The sequence below is a fragment of the Sinocyclocheilus grahami genome, unplaced genomic scaffold, assembly GCF_001515645.1.
Source record: "Sinocyclocheilus grahami isolate Dianchi unplaced genomic scaffold, SAMN03320097.WGS_v1.1 scaffold2681.1, whole genome shotgun sequence".
NCBI lineage: Eukaryota > Metazoa > Chordata > Actinopteri > Cypriniformes > Cyprinidae > Sinocyclocheilus > Sinocyclocheilus grahami.
In genome coordinates this window covers 31,286-38,143 of record NW_015507859.1, presented here as the reverse complement: position 1 = coordinate 38,143, position 6,858 = coordinate 31,286, and the positions used below count along the sequence as shown (strand labels likewise).

General features: G+C 37.4%; 1 long non-coding RNA gene and 1 pseudogene across 1 annotated transcript in view; one reads left to right on the top strand and one right to left on the bottom strand.

Annotated features, from left to right (window-relative positions):
- The window catches only part of LOC107575506 (uncharacterized), a 3,062-nt gene extending 2,021 nt beyond the window's left edge, over positions 1-1,041 (bottom strand). The window contains exon 1 of the long non-coding RNA XR_001607890.1: positions 937-1,041. This is a non-coding gene — a long non-coding RNA (uncharacterized lncRNA). The remainder of the gene's footprint in view (positions 1-936) is intronic.
- Positions 1,042-2,008: 967 nt separating this feature from the next.
- The window catches only part of LOC107575505 (protein SSUH2 homolog), a 10,575-nt pseudogene continuing 5,725 nt past the window's right edge, over positions 2,009-6,858 (top strand).

Here is a 6,858-nt window from a genome sequence, read left to right as displayed (position 1 = left end):
ATGCGTTGCAGTTATAGGCGTGTAGGTTAAGTACGTGCGTCTCACGTCCACTTGATTCTAGTGGACTCTAAACACTGCATTTATTTAATGTGAAAACCCAACTGTTGGGGTTAATTGAAACAGATTTGTTTCCCCTTTGTAGTTGCACTCACAGCTGCAATGAACAGAAGCCCAGAACATGTGGATATATTGACATTAAGAACATGCTGACTTTCTCAGACTTTTGTAATTATTTTCTTTTTATTAGGTTTGTTTACATTTATACTTTTTTATGGTACACTACTGAATGGCAAAGTTGCAAGTTTAATAAAATGTTCTTTAAAATGGTTAAATATTTGTGGGAAAGTAATCATTTAGATTAATCGATAAATGAGTCGATAGTTTAATCGAAATAAAAAATAGTCGTTAGTGACAGCCCTGCATCCTACACCAAAGCAGGCTACTTTAACATGTAGCATGTACATGAGCAATGCTAGCCAGCGGTAAACTCTTGTCCAAATACCTTGTCAACAAAAAACGAGTAAATTACATCATGCGATAAAAAATAAGCGTACCGCAAACCTTTATCGTTTAAACTACAGCAGAAATCTAGTTTATTAGCGCTTCAAGCAAAACACATGCAACTAGCACTAAACACAAAATGTTGTATTAAGCGTCTGAAAGTCTAAATCATCTAGTTTTAGTATAAAGGGTATCTTTTGTGATGTTAAAGCAAGCGGATTGGCATTTAATATATTTTGTGTCTTCAGTATCACACCAGTGGCCGCCGTGTAAACCCTGTGCGATAGTTTATATAAACATCGCTTATTTTTTCGCTCCACCCGCCACAATATCAGCGCATTTAGATAGAGTGACCACTAATGCAGCTCCATGGACTGAGAAAAGTTTATTTTAATCACAGTGTTAAAGGATGAATTTAGATGTTATTCCGCTTACCGTTGGACCTGCCTCCACCGAAGACAGTCCTGAAGAAGAGGAGGAAATGACGCAGCGACGCCCTGGAAATAATATCAGGCAGCGGAAGTCACTCGATCCTGCTCTGAAATGTGCCCGTCCACAACATGTGTGAATCTGTATTTGTTTATTTAAAAAAAACTTTGTACGTTGCATATTATATATAGGCTTAACTAATACAGCAAGAAGAAATGAAATAAAATGAATTGTACTTTGTTTTTACTAAGATGTAAGATGTAAACAAATAACACGTTCCGCCTCTGTTTTTAATGGTGCTTTTCATTCTTGGTCATATGTAGCTTACTATATTAAGGCTGTACATTTGCATTGTTTTCTTAATTATAATTTCTATAAGTTCTTAATAATCCTTTTTTTTGCAATACATTATAGGCACTAAAAAGCCTCTTGTTAACCTAACCCGATTAGTGCATAAAAAAACAAATAATAATAAATGTCTTCCTCGGTAGAGCTAACTATGAAAATAACTATAACGATAACTACAGGCTTTTTAGAATCCACACCAATGCACACTAGTGCAGTTTTGCCGTCTGGCACTTTAAATGCTCAAGCTCATTAAAGACTGGTGGATTCTGGTTGGCTGTCAATGTTTTTTATGGTGGGCTATATCAGCTTGAAAAAACTGTTCAGAAAGTGAACATCCTTGGTGTGAACAGACCTTTAAATTTAACAGTTCGTATGAGGCAATGACTTTGCAGGCAGCGTTTTTGCACGAAGGCACCTCATGAAACTGATTTCGGACAGGCTTCTGAGGCAGCGTAATGGTTTAATGATCTACAACAAAATAGAACAAGTTTTTGGGATAACTAAACAAATATTTAATTACTATAATACTGATTTCTCGCTAGAAATAAAATCAAAAGTGAAAAAGGTTAGTCAGAAATATACATTTACACACAAACTGACCACCAAACGCAACTTTCAGACGCCATCTTTATTTTATAGCTCAACTGTCACAGAATGGAATGCACAGGATTGTGGGATATCAAAGGCAGAGAAGGATACATCTATGCTGCCTTCAAAATTCTACCAGAAGATGGTACCTCCGGAGACAGGAAGTGAAGCAGAATTTGGATTCGGACGTGCCTTGATGCCTTCCTGCTTTGAAATGATGCCTCCGAAGACAGCATTTTAGAGCTTTCGGATGCAGCCAGAACATTATATCCCATGATGCAATGCACTCAAACTTGACTGTTCATTTCAAGAGTTTGAACACTAAAAGGGCAAACTATATCAGAGATTATTAAAACTCACTAGATTAAAAAAGTAATGAGGTCATGTGAGTTCTGTTGTTTTAAATGTCCATCATTGCACAATGCTGTTACATGCTTCAAGAAAGTTATAGTGTTATTTTGAAGCCTGTCAGAGACACAGGATCATTGACTGCAACAATAACATTTAGGATGACATGTTGATTTGTCAAAAAGTGACTGAAGCTAAATAATTAATAGAGTTGTTAAAATATTACCAGTTGCTGCTTGTTCTACAAGAGGGCATCAAAAACCTGAAAATTAGCCCTGTTGAAAAAAACAGCATATGCTGGTTAGGTATGTTTTGACGCTGGGATGCTGGTTTTAGCTGGTCTTTTGCTGGTTTAAGCTGGTCCTTTGCTGGTTTGTGCTGGTCCTTTGCTGGTTTGTGCTGGTCCTTTGCTGGTTTAAACTGGTCCTTTGGTGGTTTAAGCTGGTCCTTTGCTGGTTTATGCTGGTCCTTTGCTGGTTTAAGTCTTTCTCACGGCAGAGGCTGTGGTGTCGACCTTTATTCATGCGGTGTGGTGTAATAATAAGCTAATAGCAATATCAATTGTTTTGTTTTCGTAATAGTGATCAGGATTAAGCTCACCCTGGTCCATCGTGTCCTGCTGGATCTTATGCAGGTACGTTATTGTTCTTTAAACACACTGAATTTAATTTGCTACAACGGTTCATTCACTCACTCATTCATACATTTTTGCATACACGCAGTTTCATTCACGAGTATTTAGAAAATGTAGCGTTATAAACGTTGCAAACCCAGCTGAAGTTCACATGTCATGTCCTCAACATTCCTGCCATCACTGAAGAACTCGCTCAGGAGGCCTTCATAAAATATGCCAGCAGCAAATGCTGTTACAGCTCTAAACCAGCCAAAGAGATGGTGTTCACAGACCTGCAGTCCCTTAACACATATCGGGTGAGCAGCAACATTCACATACAGCACATACAGCTATATATGGCAGCCATGCTTATATAACTTGGATACCTGTTTCTACTAACAGTTACCCCAACAACAGAATGGGACAGTGAACCATACAATGGTGAGTAAAGTCATTCTAAACCATATATTTATATATAATGAAATGAAATTGTATGTTTAAATATGTATTTGCCTTCATCAGGTCAGGTAGTGGATGGTTTCGGAGTGGCTCCTGCTCCGTGGAGCATCCCGGTGCCCATTCCTTCCCTCTTCCAAGACTGCGAGAAAGCCGTCCGCGTCACACGTCCACTGTCAAAGTAAAACTTCCTTCTGTCTTCCATTCATCAAGTTCATTGAAAAGTCATCTTGATTAATTTTGTTGTTGTTGTTGAATTCAAAATACAGGGCTGTCATTCATGCCTGAATCTCGGTAGATCTGCTTGCAGAAGATGTGTAAATTCAGGCAGGGTAAGTACCATATGACGATCAGATGGCATTTTTAATACTTCCTTCTGTATTTTCTGTCTATTGTTTCATTACAATGATTCTATTGTTACAGACTCGATGTGCGCACTGCGGTGGCACGGGGAGAACTGGCTCCAATCGCTGCAGTCCGTGTCATGGCTCTGGCATGACTAGGTATGAAGTCAACCCTTTTAAATAATTAATTAATTACTTTATTTATTTATTAACTTCTAAATATTTTTTAATATAGAGAAGTCTGTACAGCTTGATTTATTTAATTTAATTTAATTAATGTTTAATTTATTTCATTTGCTTTATTTCGTTTTTTCTTTTTTTTTTTAAATAGCTACCACCCAGAACACCCTAGCATTGTTGATGGGGGTTTAGCAGGGTTTTTATGGGTCTTCTTAAAAAAATGTAAGAATATAGTACGTATTAAATGATCTGTATTCCAGGTGTCATTCCTGTGGAGGAGTTGGTTCGATCACTTGCAAAACTTGCAAAGGGCAAGGAAAGCTCCTCTGCTTTATCAAACTTAAAATCACATGGTGAGAAGGCCATGGCTAACAACGATTTTTAAGTTCACTGTGTACAAACAAGCTAATGTACTTTTTCATTTATCTGTTTATTTCTCCACTCATTCTATCTTCTTAGGAAGAACAACATTCATGTGGCAGTGATTGACAAGGGCTCGGGATTCCCGGTTGAGCTTCTTGATCAAATTAGTGGAGAGAAACTTCTTACTGATATGGCTCCAATGGTGAGCAAAAATATCACGTTGTAAGCTCTGCATATCTATCTGAAAGATGTCAATGTTTGTCTCTATTTTTAACAAAATCTCTGATTATTTCAGTTCATGTCTATATCCATAGATTTCAAACATGCAGGCCAGTGTGTGAGTGTGTAGCCAGAGAAAGAGTTAACAAATAAATAAATAAATAAAACATAATTTGTGAAGGTGCATAAGCTCAGATCATTGAAGCCTACAATCAATAATTTCCAAAAACAAATATAAAACCTGTCCTGATTGAAAGAAAACAAGTTATTAATTCAATATTTGGTAATAATATACTGTAACAAGAAATCTATAAGCAATTTTTGGAGGCCAATAATTTTTGACCAAGAACACCACAAATAAAACAAGGTGGGGAAAAAATGCCAAAAAGTACATATTTTGAAATTTGTTGTACCCTATGTGAGCAAAGTCAGCAAGTTTTAGTCCAATGCGATAATGTTAACTAGCATTTTCGGGAAAAAGAAAATCCTCTCTGGGTCAAAATGACTGGAACTCAACGGGTTAAGAAAAAAAAAGTAGCAAAAGATTAAAAGTGGAAAAAAATAATATGAATGCAACGATAATTTTACAACATGACTCTGATTGTTTGACTGTGACTCTGAAGTTTTGACTCATCACTGCAGGTTTATCCAGTTGTCAGTTTTCCGGACAGCTCTGTGAACGCTGAGTCTGAAAGTGGTGTGAGGGAACATCAGGCTCAGTTCGCAACCACTTGCCATATTCTGCAACAGGTAATTCATCTGTTAAAACAAATCAAACACTTCTGATGAAACACCAAAAACCTGAGCTTGTCTCTTTAAGGCCACATCTCATCCTCCCACTCTTCTGGGAATTAATTGAACGACTGCTTCCTGTTGGCTCAATCCCATTGTAGTGTCTGGACCAATCAGACACAATTTTTTTTAGTTATATTTAACAAATACTCTGTAACACCCCTCAGTTAACAAGCCATATGAGGGTTGGGCGATATGGGCTTAAAAATGTATCACGGTAATTTCTGATATTTATTGCGATAACGATATCGATGACGATAATTTAGGGAATCCTGTTTCTTTAGAGAAAAGTATTATCTTTCCTATTTTACCCAAAATAGGGTGTTGTGAGCATTACAGAGTACACACGTAATGTAATGACTGTTTAATTCAAGCCGGAGGGCGCTCTTGCGCAGAAACTCAGAAACTATGCTTAGCAGAAGTAATGCTCCAGGAAGAAGTATCCAGTGATTGCTGTGGCTGAATAAAACACAGATAGAGACATTTTAACTGAGGAAACCTGAAGACAATAAACATGTGATTGCACAAAATATATGGTATCTGTGTTCTTCAAGCAATCTTGGGTATTTTTATAAGGATAGAGTATATTTATACTGCAATGCTAATCGACATAGCCTTTATCACTGTATATAATGCTATAAAATAGTATGATTTCTGCCTTATTCTGTGATACGAAACTACGTCTGATCACAAAAATAAGTTATTTCAAACACTCGACTGTTATGAAGTTAATATGGAGAAAAAGCATGTCAATAAATTCAAATATCTTTGTTGGACAACAGGTTTGTAAACGACTCATACACATGTAAAACAGTGTCGCACGCGTGCTACTGTAGTACATTTACTCAAGGCTCAGACCGATTTTTGTCGCACTGTACAGCCCTATCCAAACCTTCTCCAGATTGTAGAAGGAGCTGCTCAATTTCACGATCGCCTTCCTTCACGTCACTCCACACTGTCGCACACAGAAATATGTCAACAACTAGACTTTATCGTTATTATCGTGGGAAGATTCATTCTTATAGTGTGGAGAAGTTTTACCGGTATATCGCAAACGATAAGATATCACCCATCCCTAATGAGGGTCTATGGACCCTTCCCCCGAAATGCATCTCAGAAAGGCAGAAGAGGCCTCTGGTTCCATGGCAACCAATGCTGATATCACTGGTTTTATTGCCCAAAGGAATGCGGGCAGAGAAACTCACAATTCATTTACCCTTAGGAAAGACACACAATGCCCATAAAAATGGACTCTTCTCTAATTAATTCATAGAAAAACCTTTTTGTGAATGAACACACATCTCCTCAGGACATTGTGTATACCATTACTGTGCTTGTATATTGTCTTTTGAATTGTATACTGTTTTGTGTGTGTGTTATGATAGATCACTAGTTAATATAGCCCCACCGATACCATGTTTGGTCTCTTTGAATGTGTCTTCTGATGATCTAAATGAGCGTTTATATTATATGTGGGTACATAGGCAATATATTAGTGTTCTAAGAATCTTTAGTAATTTTGATTCGAGTTCCATATGCAAATTACCATGCTCTCACACAAAGGGTCATAAAACTCTCCAGTATTTCCAACCTCCCGCTTGGAATTTCAGCCTTTCAGCCTGAGAAGCATGAATCTTCTTAGACCTTAAAAGGCTCACGCACAGTTCCGCCCATGTT